The following is a 24,166-nucleotide window of genomic DNA, read 5'->3' as shown; positions in this document are numbered from 1 at the left end:
AGGGTGCTGGGCTATGGCCTGTTCCTTTCACGGTAAAATAGTATTTGATAAAATCCAAATCACCTTAATTCCGTACTTGATGGGTGATTATTTTCCTTCCCCAAAACATTTGTTCATCCTGATACAGCTTTTTAAAGAACAGAACTGTCGCATTTCTTCTTTTAATAGACTCAGATATATTGCATGTACTCTGAGTTGGTTGGTGAAGTAAAGAGCTACAAAGGCACTTGGCCAAGAAAACTGTCTGTCTCCTTCCTGTGCCAAGGATATTAGTCTCCTATTTACTGTGCTTTTATCTATGTTTATCCTGCGAACAAAATGAATTTAAATATCTCTATTTGTTAGTACTTAGACTTCCTTAATTCTGTTTCATCCTATATAGCTTCCTAGAGAGGCCCATTTTCTTTTCAACAGGAGTGTCATAAATAATTGCAGATGGACAAAAATGCAACACTTGAAGTAATGTGGGCAATGCCTAATACACTGGAGTGGGAAAGGCATGGTATTTCCCAGCATGAGCAGTTATAAATTAAAATGAATATTTGTTTTCAGAAATCACTGACAACATTTTCTCACCACTTTGCACGGCTGCACTCTACACTGTTTTTGGCAGACCACCCAAATGGTCAGTTTAAAGCAGACAGATTTATCTGCCATAAGGGTTTAGGGAGACTGGTCAACAAAACAGATATCAAATGCTCCCTAAATATGAACTATTGCAGCTAGGGGTGAAAGGATCTGATAATTTCAGGCCACTCAGATTTTTATTTTCCCCATCTCTACATTTCTGCAGCCATTTGCAGTTGTTGTTTTTTCAACCAACCAAATCCTCGTGAAAATTTGCCTAAGAAACACATTTTTGTATGCAGTTTTGATAAATGATTTTGCAAGTAGATTACCCTAATATTGTGTATTTTCTCTATGTCATTTTCAGTAATATATTAATTTTATTCACACCTTCCCCTATTATATGAATCTTTGGAAACATGGTTTACCAATAAGTACAAATAATCTGGTTCAGATAAGTGCAAGTTTTGAAGGCGGTCTGTGTGCTCAGTTCACACATTGTTTTGGAAAGTTGATAAATTTTCCTTAAAATGTAAAATCCCGAATTGCAACATTAGGCTATGTTCAGTTTGTAGAGCTGTGACTCCAAACTGTTCTGCTTAAAGCTGTCTTTAAAAAGGAAATAGGTTCACGTAGTGCTCTAGGTTAGTTACCTTTCATTTCCAGACTGTAGCTCCCCTGCTATAGAACTTTCATGAAAATGAGACAATATATGAACCTTTGAGGAAAAGATGCTGAGTTTTAAAAGGAATATGCCTCTGGCAAATTAACGTCAAAATCTTGAAACAGGAATAAACACAAACCTATATGATATCTTCATCCAATGCAATTTATCATTGTCAGTCATTTGTTTTGCCTAGAGTGATAGTTTATTCTTTAAATCATATTTATAGACCACTTAATTTAAAAAATCTAAGCAGTTTACATAAAATAGTGTAACAAAAAATTGTTTAACAAAATGTAACAATCACTTAATAAAAAAAAGCTAAGTGGTTTACATGAAATAGTATAAAATATTTAAGTCAACAACCTTTAAAGACAATTATTAAATATAGCAAATTAACAAATATAGATCCCATCAACAGAATTTAAAAGCAACTATGCATAATAAAAGTACACGTTTTAAAATTCTTACTTGTATTTCTTGCTTATTTGTGGTATGCTGTGCCTACCTACTAAAATTCATCTTACATTTATTCATTTTTAAATACACCAACTATTTAGCTGTGCTAGGAAAAAAAAAGTCATCATTTGGTGAGTGTCAGCTATAGGAAAGCCAGGGTAGGGAAAATAAACCATCTTTGCTATCCATCCCTGAGTGATGCATGCATTAATTTCTAAGGCAGCTATGTTTTTATGATAAAAGTTTCTTTTATTATAGTTGGTGAGAAAGTTGGGCAGCACCATACCAGTTCAGCATCTTCATCATGTGGAGTAATTGCACAATACCGGCCTCAACTGAGTGCTGGATCACACAGCTAGTGGAGCAGCATGGAAAATGTCTTTTTCTCATGCCATTCCAAGCTAAAAAATACAAATAAAAGGGAACTTCAATAGGTGTCATTTGAGTATTTTGTGACACCTGCTGAAATTCCCTTTCTACACATGTATTAAAGGTGCAGGTGCCCTGCGCTCTGTGTTGGATCTGGCCACTCTATGTCCACTTCATAGAATCACAGAATTATAGAATGGGAAGGGGCCCTGAGGTCTAGTCTAGTCTAACCCCTACGATGCAGTTGTCCAATATGGGGATCAAACCTGCAACCTTGGTGTTATCAGCACCACACTCTTAACCAACTGAGCTATCCAGTACATATATATGACCCTTAAGACTTGCTGTGCCAAATATATAAAACGATTGGAAGGGCATATACCTACCAACATCTATGCCAGAACAATATCACAAAAGACATATATTAGTGTTACAGCCAAGTTACACTGGAATTGTAACGGTGTGTTAAGGCATGGGAATGTGGAATATTAAATAATTGGGGGTGGGGGTAGATAAGCAATGGAAGCCTAATGGAAGGAGAATGTAAAGATTTTCTCTCTCTCTCTCTCTCTCTCTCTCTCTCTCTCTCTCTCTCTCTCTCATACACACACACAACTGACTGTTACTTTAGAAAAATCAGGTGTAGTGGAATCAAGCGTCACTGTAATTGCTCTTCTCCAGAGTCAGCGGAAGAGAGAGTCGACTTCTTAAGCTCCATGGAATATGGATCAGTCCTTGTTAGCTTTGCATTTTGCATGAGGGCAGTGTAAGAGAAAATGTGGGTGTGTAAATTCTCCAAATGATACAGAATGCGATCACCTCTGTCCCCCCCCCCCAAAGCTCCCTGGCATCTCCTTCCGAGCATTAGGATGAATCAGTAGGTGCCACAACTTTTCCTGTAAAGTGTTCGAATGCTTCAGGTCTACCCAAGGCCAGAGTTTAGAAGTCATTAGGATTTAGAAGTAATGCATGGATGCAACTTAATTGCACTTTATTATTATTATTTTTTAAAAAGTCCAGTAAGTAGTAGTTATAACATACATGGCATTTCTCATTAAACATGGTTAAAATATAAAAATAATTTCTACATTTGGGCTGTCAGGCTAAGCAGACATTCTTTTACAAGTAATTTTGACATGGAGTTTTATTATATATATTTGTTTTAAACCTGCTAATTTTATTTCTACTTAAATAATTTTATGTGAACTTGTTTTTAACATTTATCTGTATTTTAATGAATATTTTGTATTGCATTATGTAAACTGTTTGGAGGGTTTTATCGATTAAGTGTTATAAAAGATTGTGTTTTACAGTGCTTTTTTTGAAAAAAAGGTGGTGGTATTCACCATGAAGTTGTCACAGTAAGTGCCACACTTTTAACCCCCCCTTTTTAAATGCAAGTGCTGCTTGTGTACCCCCAGGAAAAAAAGCCCTGCTGTTTTTCATGGTTTTGTGCTATTTTTTGTGCTAGTACTGCTTTCGTATTGACTCTTTTAGCAGCTTGTTGCTTGTATTTGAATTTTGTTGATTTTAATTTGTGACCTGCCTAGAGGACATAGTTAATTGTGTGGCGTATAAATGCCAAAAATAAGTAAATAACATCTTCCCCAAGACACAGAATGAAAGTGAGGATAACACACACACACACACACACACACACACACACACACACTGAATACAATTTTGCTTGAGTGTGATCGGAGGCTGACAACGCCTTACTTGTTGCGAAAAGTTGAAATCTTACCCATTTTCCACCAAGCCACTGATGTAAAACTTTGTACTAAAACATGGGAAGCAGCTAACCCAACCTTTAGGCCAAATATCTGTGCAAGATATCCAACACACTTTGCTTCTTTAGAGTTCTTTAGAATCATGGGCGAAAATTAATGGCGGGCAAAGAACTAATGTGTACCAGAAAATGATTCATCCTCTCATCCTTAATAATGAAATAATAATAAAAAAGGGTAGTCAGTGCTGCCGAGTTGTTCCAGCAAGCAGGTCTCCAGGAACTCGGGTTCCCTACAGAATTCCCCTTGATCTTAAAGCTTAACTTGAAACATTTATATGCACAGAGCACCTGACCAAAAGATGTGGTGGAAAGATACTTTTATCACATTGGCTGTATATCTTTCTTAAATAATACATCCCTGCTTTCTTCCCTACTGAGAAAATTGATTCTATTCTCTATAATTTGTGTGTGTGCGTGCGTGCACTTTTATAAAAGTTTTTAAACAGCAAGACAGTTTGGGCTATCTTCTCCCACTGTGCCCTAATTCCTGGAAAGATGCTCAATCAGAACAAGATAACTTTAGCCAGGGCAAAACCTTTAAAAGAAAGAAAGAAAAAGTATTACGGCTAGGCAAATGCTGGTTTGTTCTTCAGATCATTTTGCCGTCTTGACTGCATATAAACAGAAACTGCTGCTTGTACACTGAACTAAGGGAAATCCAAATTGTTCAAGGAATCCCAATACTGTGCTAAGAAAACCAAAATTCTATGGGCTGGCTGATTCAAAATGTTTCTTTGCGTTTACTTCTTTCAATAATTTTGCATCCAATGACCATTTCCTGGCACCTCAGGTAAGTCAAATTAGATGGGTGTCCAGCTATATCACTGGGACTAGACACATCACATCATCCCTCAAGAATGTCCCCCATCGCCCGGGAATAAGGCATCTCTGGGTATTACATTATCTGTGTTATAATCAACTAGTGTAGGAAGCAGGGGTGGGGTGGGTGTCTGCAACTAGTGTCCAGGTCATAGTCCCTCTGATTGGTGATGCTGTAAAGATGGTTTCTAAGTGCAGCTGAAGCCTCCCCATGACCAGGAACCAGGCTTCTTTCTTATTACTTGGAGACATTCATTGAATGCATTTAGAAGCTCTCTTCAGACCTTTGCACTGCTCCTGAGAAGGTTAGAAGTGAAGCCAGTGGGAACAGGGACACTGGGAGTGGGTGAGGCAGTACTCATGCCCTCATCCCAGGGCATTGATTTTAACACAAATGATACAACATCTGAATAGAGCTCTTCTAGGAATCTTCTGGGGGAGAGATCAAGCTAGGGTAATAGGTTATGACTCTGCTACCTTCCAATTTCCCTGGAGTTCATTGTAACCAAGACCAACAAGGCATTTAGATGCAGTGAGTAAAGCCCATCAGAATCTATGTTGACCAGTATGATTAATCAGAAGTTAGGTTTGTCGACAGACACAAGGAACTGAATTCAAGGAAACAGAGGTTGTTGTTGTTTAATTACAATGTTATTTTAATTACATAATTACAGTTATTAAAATACATAAAAAACCTTACTATTAAATCATCCTATATTTAAACCCAAATATGTGTAGCATAGCAAATATGCAATAGTTGAAAATTTCAACTGTAGCAATGAGTCAGACTTATATCAATGAAAATAATATATACAGTTTAAAATTACATTCATATTTCAGATTCCAGTGATTTATGAACAAGCCTATCTGCTGTACATTGTCTTTTAAATCTCTTACAATATGTAAGATTTCTTTACAATGTCACAATCCAAACTTGCTCATATCAGGATGATTTTTCAAATATAGAAAAGCTTCTAGTATTTGCCTGAGTTGATAAAGAAGTACAAGGATAACTCAGATTTTACACAGTACTGGAAGATCAATAACACCAGACAATTGATTTGTGTTTTGAAATGAAAATTCTCTACCCTCCAGAAGATGCAGAATAAAAGCCCAATTGAACCCAGTTGAAGAGCCTTAACATAATAGTTAATTGCACATTTATAGCCCACTTGTAAAATTTATGCAATGGTGTGACTGCTTCAGGTCACAAGGTGGAGTGAAACAAAGATTAACCAATCATAGCAGGACACACTTTCCCCCCTTAAAATGGAAGACAGATTAGGGTTTGGGTGAAAGAAAAGTTAACCAATCATAGCAAAATGTATTGTTGCCCTTAAGAAGGAAGCAGGGTTGGAAGAAACAAAGGTAACACAGAACGCTACAAATTATATATAATTTCTACACTTTAACTTCTTGCATTCCTGACCCTCCATGATATGGTCACAGGCAGGGAAAAACTTCTCATATGCAGAATGCCAATGGAGAAGGCTAAGATTCTCTAGCAACCTGGGAGTCTGTGTGGGGTTTAAAAACAAACTTGTTGTTTATTTTGAAAAGCACTCATCCACCCTTAACAGGATTAACAATTAATTTTTACATAGCATTTTACAAAAAAAATAAATATAACTGCACCAAAATTTTCATACTATAAATGCTGGAAACTATTATGGATTCCCGTTCCTTTCAGCTGGGATCTGCATTCATTTGCTGTCTCTAATGCCTTTACTCTTGACCTTTTTCACTGCAGAGCAAAGAGCAAATTGCAAAATGAGGACATGGGGAGAGAGACAAACTGTGTTCCATTAAAGAGAGAAAGTGGGGGGAAAGGTTAACATTGGTTTGCTAAAAAAAGATCTAAAGCCTTGGCTCTGAAAAATAGGTTCAGATCTGAGAGTGGAATCCATTTCTCTCTTCCTTGGACAAACTCTGGTGTCATTCCTTCAAGGGAGCCCAAAGATGGTACCCAACTCCACACCTTAAGTGGAACTCCTCAAAGTAACAGTTGCTGGAGAGGGTATGGAGAGATAGGCATGTTTATTTTTCCATATGTGGTGGACATGTCCAGTGATCAAAGAATATTTGGGGAAATATATTTTGTGAAATCCAGCCGATCCTTGGACAGAATTTAATGCCTGACCAACTCATGGCATTGCTCTCTAAATTTGTTGACAAGGGTAAGATTGTTGTTGGTTGTTTTTTTAATAAAAAAGACCTGTTAAAGCTCTTTCTTTGCAGCAACATGCATTGTGGTGGCTCATAATTGGAAGCAGATTAATGGAAACTTGACTGAGCTATGCCCAAGTTTGGCATGGATGGAAAAATTGACAAAGTTAAAATCCAACAAAGATACATTCTGTGCAGAATGGTTGTGACCTCCAAGTATACATCAAGTAAAAAGAATGATGGGAGGCCTCCCTTAGCACATGCTTCTACCATATTGTCCTTTTCTTGTCTGATTACATAACATGCCCTTAATTCAGCTATTTTTTGTTTATTCACCATAGCATACTGAAACATTTTTACTGAAAAACCCCCCTTCTTCCATTTTCTTAAATGAAATGATTTTCTTGGTTTCATTTTTACAAGTATATTTAAGCTCCATTTTCCTTTATTTATACATTTTCTTGTTATACCTTATATATATGCTTTATCTTGTCTTGATGTACTTATTTAATTTTGATGGCATGTTGCTGTATATGTCATTTCTTTCTGTATTGAAAATTCCAGTAAAATATATATATTTAAAAAATATTAAAAGCATGGCTTAGAAACCTGTTTAACATGGCAAGGAAAACAAAATGTTTCAGCTTTATTTCATTTTTGTATATGAAATATTAATATTGAGTTAATAGTTCTGAGCATCCCTTTCCAGAAAAGATCTATTAGAATTGTCAAAAAGTGCAGTGATGGGTAACAAAACTGGAAAAAACTATTGTCAGAGCACTGAGGGCAACTGTCTTTATAGATTAAAGTGGCCATGTAGCCATCATTGACAATCAACTGAGGTCAGATCAACAGGTACTGTTTAGATTGTGGCTGCTATTACCAGGGCTTCACTGCACAGCTTCCTTAGTAGGAATAGCCCTAATCATTAGGCAGAGTGGGGCGTCTGCCTCAGGCGGCAGCTGATAAAAAACAGCAGCAGTCCAGCCACCATTCTACCTGAGTTATCAAAGAAAGATTCAACAGCCAGTTTGGTCAGATTCTGTACAAGGAGAGAGAGAGAGAGAGAGAGAGAGAGAGAGAGAGAGAGAGAGAGAGAATCGTCTTTTCCTTTGCTTCAGGCAGAAAAAAATGTACGGTATTCTTCCTTAAGTTCCAAAATGTCTGTCAGAGGAGGTTGAGAAGTCAACATCTCTGGATTCCAAAAAGGATGTAAACATGTTTAAACATGTCAAAAATTAGTGCTGTGATTTGTTGTTAACTGCTGCAACCTGTTAGGAAAAAAGGTGTGGTGTTTAATTCGTTTATACAAGAAAAATACCTCAGATTGCTGTTAACAGTTCAGAATTGAAATGAACTTGCTCCTAAAGATGCTTCTCAAAAATCTCCTTTGCCATTATTTAAAATAAAAGCACTATCCACAAGTCCACTGGGTGCTCAAAAATTCTCTGAATATTAAATGTCACTATTTTAGGCATCCAATGGTTTTTTAATTTCAATGTATGATATATGGCAGCTGATATTTTCTCCATACCTGGGAGTTGATCTATAACAGCGTAACATTTCGTATTCGTCAATCTTGACAGCAGACATGCAATGGTGTACCACAGTGGTTTTCAAACTTCTCCATTTCAGGAAAATGTTCCACACTGAAGTTTGTCAAAATCAAAATGAGTCCAAAGCAATAGAATGTATAATCCTGAGCTGAAAGCATCACATTCAAAATCCGTATCTGGCACTGAAATTTCCAATTCAAAATTGTGAATAGCAAAGTGGGAAAATGGATGAACTTCAAGTATTTGTGGATTCTTGTGTCAGTTCCACATGAAATGATTACTAGGATAAGACCATCCCATAGTCATCTGAAGTCTAGTAAGTAGATTTCCCAGTATCCAGGTTACTTAAAAGGCTCCTCAGATGTGTTGGAACCTTCTGTGGGATCCCAAGCCTCTTCCTTAGATGCCATCATGGTCTCTGTTAGACTGACTCCTGACACCCACAGTGATGCCCAGTAAAGAAATCTGAACATGTTCCACATTTAAAATGCCAGAGTTATTGCTGGCACTGTGACAGGCTGAAAACACCTCACCAAGTTTCAATTAAGAATCATTTCCCATATCAGAATTGTTATCATTGCTTTAATTTTGTACTGATTGGTTCCACTTGTTTTGTAAGGTTTTTTTGTGATGCATGAAGAATAATCAGTTTATTTTCAGGTTTCGTTATGGGTTTCAGGCACTCTTATTGACAATTTAATCCCAAGAAGACAACATTACAGGAAATATTACTAGCCTGTTACCTATGTGCATGAAGTCATGTACAATATTTTTCTCAATTTGCTTCACTGTTACATCAAATATAATCTAATATACTATTCTGTATTTCTCCACAGTTATTTACAAATACACATTTTGGAATATAATAACAATACTCACCGTAGTCAGGAAACCAGGAATAATCTTTGTTCTTCTACCATATTAAGATCTTCTGAAACTTTTACAGAATTACTTAGCAAAGACCAATAGTGACATCCAGTGGCCAGTAGGAGCACATCTACAAACTGCAAGCAAATGTGCATTGTAGTATAACTTGAAACAAAATAATTGCAGCGTTCAGGTGCAGAAAAAAAGAGACATGAACACAATACCCTGTGAAAAGAGGAGGACACCCACAGTTTTGTTGCATTTGGCATAATATTTTTAAATAATCCCCAAGATATGCAGGATGGGTGCCTAAATGCTGGAAAGCAACAAAGTCACAATGAGGTTAAGAATCTTGAAATCAAAGAAATCTCCATGGGATCATGGCTTACAAACCTTTTTAGACCAAGGAGCCCACAGATCAGGGACATTGGTAAAACATGAGAAGGAAGACAATTTTATAGATGTGATGAGGGGCAAACACTTAGGGTTGTATGCCAGCTGAGGAGAGAAGCAGCTGAAAAATCATTGCGTTCCTTTACAAAAGTTTTACCTTTTTTCCTATGTTTAATTTACTCTTCCAGTTTCCGGAGCCAGAGGTGGTATAGTCGCACAAGGGTGTGGGAGACTATACATGAGAATAACCTTATTAATGTTTTACATTTTGTTCATTTGTACATGACTGAGAACCATAATAAACAGTTCATAACAAAACAACACCTATGACCGTGCTTGCACTAATAGGACTTTTAATGTGTTCTGTACTTGTTCTTTTTAAGGAGATGCAAACCATCTTGACTTATTCTGTGTCCAGTGTATCTTTGGACCAAACTACACATTGCGTTAATGATGTGGTTTACCCTTTAAAGCAAAGAGGAGCTGTTGTCCCCAAGGCAAGTATGCAGACGTGGGGGCTCGGATCCAGATCAGGACCACAACATGGAGCAAGAGGTTACAGCCCACAGCTTCCAAGCCAGGGTCCCAACCTGTTTGTAAAAAGAAAATATTGCACTTACATGATTAAAAGAATGTGTAGTTTGGCCCTGTGCTGTTGGAAGCTGTCCTGGGGATATCACCTATGAATGGAATCTCTCCTTAGGAGGACCAATGCTTCTATTGCACAGAGTGAGGCAGAGCTACATAGCAGATCTTACACTAATTCATGACTTTTTGTGTGTGACAGCACTCACAGGTATGAAGTACCACCCCCTCTTTCCCTGCTTCTTATGGCAGTCATTTTGCACTAGCACCTATGAAACTTTCTGCATATAGGAGTTCCAGCATCTCGTTTTTTGTACCAATCCCCCCCAACTACACACACACACACACACACACACACACACACACACACACACACGACACAAACAGATAGACAGACTTTAGCCAAGTTTCACAATATGTACTTGGAATCTGTGCTCCAACTCCAACAAGCTAACAAGCTTTCCCTAACTTTATTTTACCTGTATTCTAGGAAACTGAAGGTGATTCTGCGTTCTCGTTGGCACTGCATTAACCAGCTGTTCATCCAATGCAATTATTTTGCAAGTGTTCAACATCAATTACATTCTCTGTTTTGCACACGGCTTCCCCATTTTATTTTAAAAACAAAAGTGTTAATGGGGGGGGGGGAGGCATGGGGTGTGTATAGCAGAGAAAGTAGAAATGCTTCTGGCATAAGTCAAGGTTTTAGCCTGCAGGCAAAACATGAAATAGCTGTTAAATGTGAGGGGACCAAAAGGAAAAAGAGAGATAGCAAAAACAACCATCCCAGGAACCTCTGCTAATGACCACCATTTGTCCTCCTGTGACATGTTCTGTAACTAATAGCACATGACAAAGTGTGTGTTATGGGCTTTAAAACCGGAAATTGAGGGACATCCTTGTTGGAAGGCTAAGTGATTTTAGTATATGAGTGAAATTCACGATGAAATCATACAAGGCTCTAAATCAGAGATGGGGAGCCTGTTTCATCACACGCAGCTCCCTAGAATACCAGGGGCATCGTGGGCCCCACAGGACCAGAGACGGCGCTCAGGAGCCCTCCTCACCTCACCATTCCACAGCGAGGCAAGAGGATCACTGAAAGGATCACCTGCTAACGTGCTATTGATGTCCAGCGCTTGGACTAAAATGAAATTATTTTTGTCTCTGTGTCTTTTAAAATTACTTCTTAAAACAGAGCTAGCCGTTTTCTCACTGCCTGAAATTTGGGGAGGGGGTGTGTGTCTGATTCATTGGCAGGATGTAGTAGAATGCTCAAAAAGGCCAATTCCCAGGAAAACAGTGAGTCACAGAAGCAGAAAAGCAACTGAGTTTTTCATTGGAATCGGTGGAAGACAACAGATTGGAACAGCAAAACAAATGAAAAGCTAATACACGAAGCAAAACGAACCTGGTTTTTAAGAACTAAAATATGAAGTAACTGAGGCTTTCAGTCTTAAAACGAATGGAAGAAACAAGTGTACTTTTCCTGGCATATGTATATTATCAATTTTCTATTGCCTCTGGAGACCCAAACCTAACTTGTTTACTCACATACATTCTTAGATCTATAGATCCTATCAGCAGTACTGGCTATAATTGTGTCTAGCACCTCAGTTTTTTTTATTATCAGCATGATCATCTCAAATCCTGTTTTGTCCTCCAGCCCATGCATAGGAAATGCCGGGGGGGGGGGAACAACTGAGAAATTTTGGGAGTTTTACTTTTGGGGAGTTAGTCTCACAAACTACAAATCCCACCATTCTCTCTCCCCCCCCCCGTCTTATAGAGGGGAGTCACAAAGTTGTACGGTAGTTTCCTGTTCAGAGTGCTTCCTGGTTTTGCCATAATATTACTTCTGTTTGGTTCAAATAAATTTCACAAGATCCTATTACAGTCCAGTGAAAAATATTCAGTATAGTACCACATTTATCTCAATCATCTAAAACACAGGTTCCCAAACTGTGACCACCAGTTTCCCATGAGCTTCATTCAGGTGGTCCACAATGTTTTTGTGAAGAACGGCAGGAGCAGTGGCTGTGAACGGCTGGAGTAGCACATTAAATATTCACCTTGATTATTAATTTTGTATTGTAATTTTTATTATTATAATTTATATATAAATTCAAGTTGTAAGACAATAGAATACAATGCAGGAAAGAAAAGAAGCTAGAAAAATACAACGAAAAACCATGCAGCATTTAGCACTAAGTGGTCCATCATGAACATCAGGAATTTTTCAATGGTCCATAGGGAAAGAAAGTTTGGGAAACTGCTGGTCTAATATACAGGCAGTGACCAAATTGTGTGGAGTGGGAGGGTTATGTTCTGGAGGTTCTCCATGCAATCAAAGGGGCAGGAGGACAGAGCTACTGCAGTTGCCATTCCTGAAATCACATAGCTTCACCCTGGCCCACCCTGACATCCAGGTCTGCTAACCAAAAACCTACACGTAGGCTCCTCTCAGAGTAGGAACTTTCCCATATAATACATAAAGGCAGCTACTGACTTCACGCTATAGTTCATTTTGGAATTCGCTTCCTGTTGCATCCTCTTTATCAAGAGCATTTTAAGCTGATTGAGTGAAAGTGTCTCCCTTTTTAAAATGATTTGTTTACTACCATTTGCCAGGCAAGAGTTTCCCACAATCTCTCACTTTCTCTTCATGCAATTTCGCCATCATTCCAGATATAATATAAGGGGTTGACAAAAACAAACAGCCATACAAAAACTAGGCGCTTAGCCAGACATTTTAAACTTTGAACTCTGCTAAAAGGGTAAATGTTTCACACAGCACAGCACAGCACAGCTTCTCCCTTCTTCCTCTTTTCCTCAAGCTACACAGAGTTTTGTCAAGAAACAGACTAATTAATGTCCTGCATGGAACAATTTCAGCAATAAATAGTATTCCTGGAAAGCTCGGGTTAGAATAACTTGGATTAGTATCTTACTTCTAATTAACAACAACAACAACAACCCAAAGTTTCTACTCCAGGAGTAGCCAGCACAGGCCACACTAACACGATACAGTCAGCTCCGCGGGGTGGGGGTGGGGGGTGATCAGAGGCATCCATTAAATTCTGAGCCAGCCCCACCGCTGTCATGCGAAGGCATCAAGGAAGGGCCAAGGATGTGTCAATGGACCCACCACTTTGTTAAAGTCCTGTTGGGCAGTGGCTGGGATCAGGATTGCATCCCAAACCTTGCCCTGCATGGATATTCCAGTCAAAATTTTCAGCCCCATTTTTCTTATTTTTGACATTTTAAATCTTTAATGTGCTTGCTTACCCAACTGGGAAAATTTGTAAGTCAAGTAAGTATTTTTCAGACATAAAGGTAAAGGGACCCCTGACCATTAGGTCCAGTCATGGCCGACTCTGGGGTTGCGGCGCTCATCTCGCTTTATTGGCCGAGGGAGCCAATGGGTCATGTGGCCAGCATAACTAAGGTGCTTCTGGCGAACCAGAGCAGAGCACGGAAATGCTGTTTACCTTCCCACCAGAGTGGTACCTATTTATCTACTTGCACTTTGACGTACTTTCGAACTGCTAGGTTGGCAGGAGCAGGGACCGAGCAATGGGAGCTCGCCCCATTGCAGGGATTCGAACCTCCGACCTTCTGATCAGCAAGTCCTAGGCTCTGTGGTTTAACCCATAGCGCCACCCGCGTCCCTCTTTTTTCAGATGTATATGCAGCTATTTATTTAATGAATTTCTACCTGGCCTTTTTGAGAAAGCTTCTCAATAAAGAAGCTTACAACAACATTTAGAGCCACAACAATATTAGAATATATAGTTATGAAATACTAATTCCATTACTACTCTAATACAAAAACCAGCAGCCAACAGGAAGCAATATAAACCTTCAGATGGCAATTGACTTAGAATCTCAGTTGATAATATTTGTACATTATAATGGCAAATTCTGTATGTCTGAGCCTCTGAATACTCAGCAACTACACGGAGACAGGTTAAATACATTGTGTAAATAGATACAAATGGCATGTAATTCTTTATTAATGTTGCAACAGCGAAGTGGGTTTGTGTCACTTTTTCAAAAACAGAAGCACTTGGAATTGTAGACACAGATTGTTTCTTTTAGGAAGTTCAGAAGAAGAAACTTGTTTCAACAACATTCCTCCAGGAACTGAACATTCTAATGCCACGTTTTTGCAGAAGAACAAAGACGTTTGCCCTGTGCAAAGACACTTGCCCTGAAGTGCTTCATTCTGCATTGTTTGGGCTGCATAAATGCTTGCTGTTTTTTCTAAAAGGCTTTACTGCCTGTTTGAATCTCATATGTTTCAAATGGGTTGTGGTTACCCTACAAAAATGCTGGAAGGCTGAGCAGTGGTGCTAAGGAGTGACATTCAGTCAACTGACACTTTTCCTTCCTGGGTTCTCTAAGAGAGCAAAATTGAGATCAAGGAGGAGAAAGCAGACAGCCTGGGGTCCTGGACCACCCCTTGAAGTTGTTTTAAGTAAGAAGACAGGAGGGCTCCAGGTTGGTGTCCTATTTGTCCACTGGAGCAGCCCTCATTGGTTCTAGGCACCCCACAATATTATGTGTGTTTCCATCAGTATCTCCACAATCAGAGCCAGGTGATACAGGGGACAAAGTAGGCAACATCAGGCACCAGCTCCGATCGAGTGAATCACATTTACAAAGTAAACAGCAGCCACAAAAGTAGACTTTCCTTCTAATGCAAATAGAAGGCGGGGGGACAATCCAGATTTATACCATGGGGGGGTGAAGGGTTAAAGTGCCCCTTTCATGTATCACGCCAGGTCCCAATCCAAAGCAGGGCCTCTTGAGCCTGCTTTTAACTTTAAAAGGAGCCACTCAAATCTAGTTCAATCCTAGCTTGAGTGTTCTAGTGGGTTTTGTTTTGATGTCCTTCCAAGAGATAAAGACTCATAACTTTCACAGCCTTTCCTTCTGAAATATCAAAAGAGCCATCCAAGCTCAAAGCAGATCAAAGTTGTCTTGTCTTCCGATATAATCCAAAGGCATTTTCAACAGGAGGGATTCATCAAGTTTCCTTTATGTTTAAGGAAGACTGAACACAGGAAAAACAGAAATGGCATGATTACATGCTGATAGATCATATCCGCCAACAAACAGGAGGCACAATAGTTGTGAGCCAACTTTGCAGAGTTACATAGCTGTAGTAAGTACACAGAGTGATGACAGCAGAACAACATGTGCTTAAAATCAGTCACATATATTCTTTCAGCAGGACCAGCCTGAAATATTTTGCTGCCTGAGGATGAAGGACAAAATCCTGTCCGTCCGTCCCCCCCCCCCATTCCAGATGAATCTTATTTCACCACTGGCAACAGACCAGCATCTTCTGCTATGCACGAGGGTAGCAATTTACTAAGGATATCTAGAGCAGATCACAGAGAATACCCAGTCCCACACCCCATCTCCCAGCATCTACCACCTGAGATAGCTGCCTCACTCTGCCAAACAGTAAGGGTGGCCCTGTCTAAGTTTATCCCTGGGCAAGCCGTTTTTCACTTGATTTATGCCACTTATGTGCTTCACACTTTGAACACAGTGTGCCTCACTCCCCTCCTCTGCCACAGGACAGTCTAGATCTGAATCAGGGGAGAGCATGGCTATATATTTTTTTGTAAAGCGAAACAACAAGGAAGGGAAGTCAGATGCTGATTAAAGTTGCATCTGGTTTAGCAAAAAAATAAGCTTCCAAGAGACAGGCATTGCATTTATAGGCAAGTTCCCATTTACGTACGTTTGAGGCACGCACCACCGCACATGTGCTCATTGCCATGAACCAAATAGTGGCATGAAAGGGGCAAAAACAGCTTTAAAAATGTGAAATTAGCAAAAAATGGCACAAAAATAGTGTCTAGCAATACCACAAGCCTTTGCAAGTGCAATCCCAGGAGCTTTTGCACTGACCTTTGAGGCCTGTGGACAGCTGGAGTTTGAGCAAGGAGGTTTGGAGGGAGCGATTGTGGTGGAATTTGATGGGGGTTTTTTAAAAGAGTTTTCCAAGGGTTTCCAGAGGTTTAGAGGGTGCTTGCAGGCATTTTCAAAGGTGTTCCCAAGATACGCAGTTTCATTTAAATGCTCGGTGCCTTGGAACATAACCCCCAAATAAATGGGAAGTTGCCTGTAAACTGCTGAGGAGGAGAATGAATGTCTGTGGGAGAATGAAGAAAGCTATCTATCACACAAGGAGGCACGCAATTAAAATTCCAGTAAAGAACTCTGCCATGGTGTAGGATGCATATATAACCTGATATACATAATCAGATGAACTGGCTGGGGCTGATGGGAGTTGTAGTCCAAAATACGTGAAGGGCACTAGGTTGTCAAAGACTGTTAGAGAGTGAAGTTCTTTTTTAAAAAAAGTTTCTATTATTAAAATAGTTCAGCATTAATACACACATATTGCGAATATACAAGCATACAAACATACATTTCATACAATCCTTAAAAATGTTCAAACATACCTACACTCATTCCCACAGATAATTCCTTTTCCCATCACCATCCACCACCCCTCACCCCACCTTTGTGTTAGACTTCCAATCTACTCAATTGCAATTTCTTCCCACTTCTGTTACTTTCTTTCACATACCTTTAACCTAATTTCATGCTTCTTTTTCTATTACACATTGTTATCCATCTTATTTAGTATTTCAGTATTTAAAACGGAACTTGTTTATTCTAATAGGACTTCTGATTTTTCAATATGGTTTCAATATGAACACCTTCCAGTCCCTGTCTATCTTCTCTTTTGAGATCCTTCCAATTTCTCCCATTGTTTTGGATAGCCTTGTGGCTACTGTTGCGTATAAATATAATGTCTTGTCTTCTTCCTTTCGACTTCCGGGTACCCAAGAGTGAAGTTCTATATGAGGTGTTGCCATTTGTGTGAAACGAGATTATGTATATTTCCCACAAATGACTCTACCTATATAGAACAGACAGCCTTCACCACCCTGGTGCCTTCAACATGCTTTGGAATACAACTCCCATGAGCCCCAGCCAGCTGGAGGATGGTGAAGGCTGAAGTATAAACACTGCAGAAATGTCCATTGTTTCTGTGCTGGGTGTCATCTATAAAGCTCTGGAAAGCTTCACAGATCTGACATAAACACTTAGCGGGATGCCTAAGTATTTAACATGTTCTTTAAATTTTTATATTCCAGCCTTAAGGAGCAAACCAGTGACGAGCCTTGGCTACATCACACTTTCCAATTAATATGGATCAGGTATGTGAAAGGTGAGCCACTTGGGGTCCTACAATCCCTGAATAGCCCCAGGAAGTCTAGAATATGCCAGAGGGGAAAGATACCTATATACGGATGACCTAAGGAAACCTGTAGAGATGTCTTACTGAGAAATAGGTATGTACATTTCTTTTGGATTATAATAGCTGGCTGTATAAATGCACTTAAATCATGTGTTGACTCTTTCCTGTGCATCTATAAAGACCTTGTTCTTTTTGACAAGCTCACCACAAATTTGGGTTCTCTTGATGGCTCCTCTGCCAGGCAGTTTCCTGGACAGGGAAAGCTGAGTCCAGCTATTTAAAGCCTAACTTTCCGTTTAATGTTCCAAGCATTGATTAAATCTCACTTTTATTAGACCCTGTAATTTAAAGAGATCTGCCCCCTCCCAAATTAATAACATCATCATGGCTGACGCAGATCAGTGATGTACAGAGGCAGAGCTGTCCCTCTTGGTGTAAGTTGAACTCTGGAAATCCTATCTCTGCATTTTTGGTCAGTGTTTTTCCTCTTTCATTGCAAAATGTCATAATCCAGCGATTAGGCCATGATGAAATTCAGCAGCCATCAGACAAAATGATTCCGTGGGTAGCAGATCCTTTGGGGAGAACTGATTTTGGCTGATAAATATAAAGAACTCCAGCTCAGTCTCTGGGCAAAATGAGATTGATAAATGAAATGTCTGTAGTGCACAGTGCTCACTTCCTGTCAGAGAAACACCACACTCCCCATTGCTTGTATTGTGATATGTCTGACTATGTTTAGCAGCGTTTGCCAGCAGGCTGCCTATCAGAAGGACCAAATCTGCCATTTAACACATTGGGTGTCCTGTCAGCACAAAATGCTGAAGCCGTTAATTGGCCTAGCCCAGACTGCTAATGTTCGAATCAAACATAAATCTAAGTAACTTAAATGAATTCAGACTGTCATGTCTACTAGACTTGCAAAAAAACAGTGGTTACTTTAAAAAAAAATAAAAAGGAGTTCAAATGACTCCAAACTAAACCACCACAAGTATAACCCTCTTCTTGGAGTTTTCTTTCATGATGTGTATTTAGCATATATTGAGATTCATTTCTAAAACATATTAAACTGATAACAGATTTCACTATGATATAATTATGAAGTCCACTGATGAACCAGATAAACCAAATTTTGCTCACATTTTGAAAGTACTGCATTTTTACAAAAATTAGCAAAAGATGACCAGCTAATGATAATAGGATCCCACTTTTGTCTTTTGTCTTATATAATTTGTTGATTTGGAAGTCCCATTCTTTTTTAAACCAATCTTTCATTTGGGAGATGACACTTTCTCCAATAGCATTGTTATTTTAAACCCTTTTGGGATTTGCGGACAGTGTGTATATGAATGTATGTCAAGGGTCCCTCACCACCACCACTCTGTTGTTTTTGGACGCAGAATCAGTTCAACAGGGTAAAACTAAGCAAAACAGAGCACCACATAACTTAATGAGCCTTTAAGATATATTCACATATACATACTACACCACATAATTTAGAATGCTGTACTAATTATCCATCCTGTTCAAGTCTTCTGGGCACAATCTACCCATTATCTAAGAGAAGGGAAACATTTCAATGAAAAGTTTCTACATCTAAGCTGACACAAATGATCTGGCCTGGCACTGATCATGATCACCAATAAATTATTTCAGTGGTTGGAAGGAACTCTTTAGTCGTTGGTGAAGCTATAACAAATAGACAGACAATGTGGCACCATTTGTATAAAGGGCAGAAGTTAGGACTGCATTCATAGCTACAGGGATAAAACTTCCACAATCCTTTATAGTATCTTTCCCCTCCTGCTACAAAAATGTGTGTGTAGCTAACGCTAATTGAATCTTGGTGAACGCAAGCTAATTGAGAAGAATGAGCTTTTAACTATATTTGGACAGTACTTTTTTTAGTTACTATTTGCATTTACTATTTATTAAGTTTGTATACCTTCACCCAAAGATCACAGGGCACTTCACAGGGGGGGGGGGAAAGCAAAATGACAACACAAAATGCACAATAAAACAAAAATAAACTAATAAGCTCAGTCCTACAAACACATTTAAAGGGCCATAGAATGTTTAATCAGCCCAAGGCCTGGTAACAGAGAAATATTTTTGCCTGGCACCTAAAGATATGTAATGAAGGTACTAGACAGGCCTCCCTGGGCAAAGCATTCCACAAATGGGGAGCCACCACAGAAAAGGCCCAGTCTGGTGTTACCAGCTTCCAGGTCTCTTGCGCAGAGGGCACACAAAGGACCTCAGGTTATGAGAGGTGGATTCAGGTTGGTTCATATGGGGAGAGACAGTCCTTGAGTTAAAGAGCAATGCATCTTTACTTGTGTAAAGTTCCTTCCCACATAGAAGTCTTCTTTTGATCGGGAAGGCTGCCTTATCAAACTTTCTGATCCCAAGGAGGCTGAATGGATTTAGAAGTCCCCTTCAGATCTTCCTTCTTAATGCAAAAGACTTTGCTTCAGACAGCCACGCTTCTACTCACAGAGAATGATGGGCCCTTCTTAAAGCTTGCTTGCATGAGCAGCACCAAGTCCACAATAAGCTGCTGTGTAGAAGTGTCTGCAGACATAGCCATATAATATGCAGAATAATGATAGTGAATTGTGTTCTTAAGCCTCTAGTAATATTTCATTAAACTTCCTTTTTCTGAGGTTGTGCCCAGAATGCTTAGTGTAGCGCTGAAGAAGGGCCATAGCTCAGTGGTACAGAATCTGCCTTGAATTCAAAAGGTTGTGGGTTCAATTCCCAGCATCTCCAGACTCCCACCTAAAACCCTGGACAGCTGCAGCCAATCAGGATAGACAATACTGAGCTAGATGGATCAATGGTCTGACTCAGTATAAGGCCACTTCCTATGTTCATCCTAAAATTTACCTTACATTTCTTATATTAATAGGGAAAGAGAACACCACATTTCAGAGATTATCTAAGACTACAAATGACCAGAAAATTATACCAACAAATGGAACACTGTAGAGTACATCTTCAAAGCATGCAGGGTCAACTAAATACATTTTGCTGTCTGAGGCAGAGCAACAAGTTATGCCCTGTCCCTTTTCCAAGTCATCCTAAGGCTAGCCAAGATTTTTTGCACTAAAGGCAGAAAATTCCGCAAGTGTCTGTCCCCATTTCCTGGCAGTATCAATATAATAACAACAAATTAAACCATTAGCAATTTTTTGCCCTTCCCTGATGCCCCAAATCTGTTGTCTGAGGCCACTGTTTCACTCTGTCTCATGGCAGGGCTGGCCCCGAAAAAGAGCAGTCTTAGCTTGTTAGGGAAATCTGGGTGCATTTTTTCAGAAAGCGTCCATTCACAATTTCTTTTGTTATTATTACTGTTTTCATTTAAACTGCAGTGGATTCATTTCCACAGTGTGATGATTGCAGAAGACAAATAAAAGTGGAACTGTAAGCAGGTTAAGTTACTGGCTTCAGAATCCTGAAATAGCAAGCAAGTTTACTGCAAAAGAGACATCACCGCCTCATTTAAAAGGAAAAGAAGAAGAAGAAAACCCAGATGGCTCCCTGTCCCATATTTAAAGTTTTGAAAGAGCTTGGCAGATGCTTCCTGAGGCTGTAGATTCCTTATTTGGAAATAAAATGGTTCACAGAAAGCAAAGGGGGGGGGGAGGAGGAGGGAACATCTTCTGAGAAGACTCAGACCTTGATAAGTTTGAGTTGTCCAGTGTCCTAGCTAGAGGGGAACATGGTGATATGAGAGCTGATGCTGCAGTCAAGAAGTCAGAAGTTATTGAATGTTTGGTCCTGGGTGTTTGCTTCTTATGAATTTAAGAGGACTCGCCATTTTATAAGTGCCTGCAGCTCCCCAGTCACATTTACTGGGACTGCATGGAGCAGTTGAAAATCGTAACGGGAGCAATTTTTCATAGTTTTCTCAGCAACAAACTATTAAACAATGACCCTGTATTTTGTTCTTTCAAGGTAGTTTTTAGTTCTACAAAAATGGGGACTTGCAAGTTAAGTCATGGCAGCCAGGGAAGGTACGATCTGCGTAGGAGTGCTGGTAAGGAAGAGCAGTAAGCCACACAAACGCAGCTCAAGCTGCTAAACAGGCTCATTCACTGAGATAATTCGTGAAGATTCCATAGCTGGTGAATCATCCAGAAGACTTACTGCTGGCTTTCTGTGACTTTGGGGGTGTTTTTAAAATATAGGGCAAATACCAATTCTCAATAGCCTTATAATAAGCATAACACATGCAACATTGCATCATAATTAACTTACTAATTTGCCTAGACCCACACAGATAATAGTGGCACGAAAGCTACATATTTAGAATTGTGTCCAGTTAGATTTAGAGGTGCCCAAGGACTCTCTCTTCACATCCAGTTAGATGTTTTGATAGACATCCTTATAGGATGGCTGTGTCTCCTATTTGGGCAATAAAAGGGTTCTGTAATGTTTACACATTAATCAAGGTACCACCTGCTCATCCAAGTGGTTGCCCATTCAAACAAACACACTAGCCCTATTCAGACGACAGTTAGGTAAAACCAATGGGGAAAAGTGGCAAATGTGTCTTACAATTTGTATGCATGTAAGACTCTTTACAGGGATGCGGGTGGTGCTGTGGGTTAAACCACAGAGCAAAGTGCAAGTAGATAAATAGGTACCATTCTGGCGGGAAGGTAAACAGCGTTTCCGTGCCCTGCTCTGGTTCGCCAGAAGTGGCTTAGTCATGCTGGCCACATGACTCAGAAGCTGTATGTCGGCTCCCTCTGCCAATAAAGTGAGATGAGCGCCGCATCCCCAGAGTCAGTCACGACTGGACCTAATGGTCAGGGGTCCCTTTACCTTTACCTTTAAGACTCTTTACAGACTGGGGACCAATACCTGAAGACCGGGGGACTGGAGCCAGTGGTGTAATCCCATATCCTTCCCCTGTACATCGGGTTACAGACACTTCAGGTTACAGACTCCGCTAATCCAGAAATAGTACCTTGGGTTAAGAACTTTGCTTCAGGGTGAGAACAGAAATCGTGTGGCGGCGGCGCAGTAGCAGCGGGAGGCCCCATTAGCTAAAGTGGTGCTTCAGGTTAAGAACAGTTTCAGGTTAAGAACGGACCTCCAGCACGAATTAAGTTCTTAACCAGAGGTACCACTGTGCCCATCTTGCTTTTATCTGAACTGCTGTCTAAAATAAGACTAATAAGCAACCAGAAGGTTCATGAACTTTGCTCAGTGTTTTTCATTAGACACTTTTGTTATACAGTAGTGTGATTTAGTGGAAGTAAAGACCAGTGACGAAGCCAACATCATTACTAAACTAGACTGGCAGTTGAATCATACCCCAACACTGGTTGACAGGCCAGCTTCCTCCACTGTATCTGAGGGCAACAGGTTAATCTAGGGGGCACAGGGCAGGCCATACTGCAGATATAGTCCTGTTCTCCAACATCAGACTGCCATTCCTCAATACTCCAACATCTGCCACCCGAGGCAGCTGTCTCACTCTACCCAGTGGTAGGGCCAGCCCTGTTGAAATTTGAGTAAGGGCAAATCTAGAACCCTGGTAGTTGTTCATTGAGTTATTCTAAATAAACGATCTTTTGTGATGAGGCTATACAATATTTCCTAGGATTGGGTGATTAAACCAAACAGGCGTTAATCCAAAATACTATGAAAGAATGCAATAAAAACAAACTAATTGCATCATGTGTTGCTCGTTGTTGTTTGTGATCTCAAATGGTGTCTAAAAAAGGACAGCCTCTCTCCCATTCTGCCCAGGGTTATTCTGGGTTATTATTAATCACTGCATAGGATAAAATAGCAACTATAAAAGCAAAATAAATCACAAAAGACAAGTGCAAGGAGTCCACACAAGAAGATATGAGGCTCCAGTCCTCTCAAACTGCAGAGTTGTAATTAAATCCCTAGATACACTGAAAAGAGTAAGAAATGTGGACTTTAATTGCAGAGGCTTTTAAAGCAGAGTTTTTACTTTTAGAAAGTCACAGCATGGTACAGCTGAAGATCTTAATAGAAGGAAAGATGAAAGGTAGAGGAGTTTCAGTTTTATAACTTCTGCTTTATAAGATGCTGTGCATTAACTGTCAGCCTCCACAATTGTGCCTTTTTTTGTTCTGTTTTTCTTTTTAGATTAGGGTTTTTTTAAAAGAAAGATGGACATACCACAGTTATGCTAATCATGAGTGGAAAATATGCAGTGAAATGACAGGATAAGGTTAATTTCATTTCTTTATTACATTTCAGACCCTGCCCCATGTTATCATCACCACAACCTGAGGTAGGTTAGGCTGAGAAATGGCACCTGACCTACAGTCACCCAGAGAGCAGCATCATCATTATTAATTAAATTTATATACCACTTTTCATCTGTAGATCTCTGGGTGGTTCACAACATAAAAATGCAAGATAAAAACACTACCTCAATTTATAATCCATTGGCCCAACTTTTGCAACAAAAAATGAATGGAACGGAATCTGAAATCAGGGCTACCTGTGCTTTGTTGTTTGTAACAGATTCAGTTATAAAAAGGGAAAGTCTCCTCTTCGCAAATTAACACCACACAGAGCAGCTAACACAAGTTGTAAACTGTCCTACTTAAGTGGTCACAATGAAATATGTATATCAGAAGTCT

At 39.5% G+C, this 24,166-nt stretch overlaps 1 protein-coding gene across 1 annotated transcript in view; it reads right to left on the bottom strand.

The window, feature by feature from the left end:
• Positions 1 to 17,718, bottom strand: part of TTC29 (tetratricopeptide repeat domain 29) — a 204,516-nt gene extending 186,798 nt beyond the window's left edge. The window contains exon 1 of the mRNA XM_081208438.1: positions 17,708 to 17,718. The gene's annotated coding sequence lies outside the window, so the exon portion shown is untranslated. The remainder of the gene's footprint in view (positions 1 to 17,707) is intronic.
• Between the last annotated feature and the right edge of the window lie 6,448 nt (positions 17,719 to 24,166).

The sequence above is a fragment of the Podarcis bocagei genome (assembly GCF_964188305.1).
Source record: "Podarcis bocagei genome assembly, chromosome: 9".
Classification (NCBI taxonomy): Eukaryota; Metazoa; Chordata; class Lepidosauria; order Squamata; family Lacertidae; genus Podarcis; species Podarcis bocagei.
The sequence above is the reverse complement of the archived record's forward strand: the minus strand, read 5'-3'. Positions and strand labels throughout refer to the sequence as shown.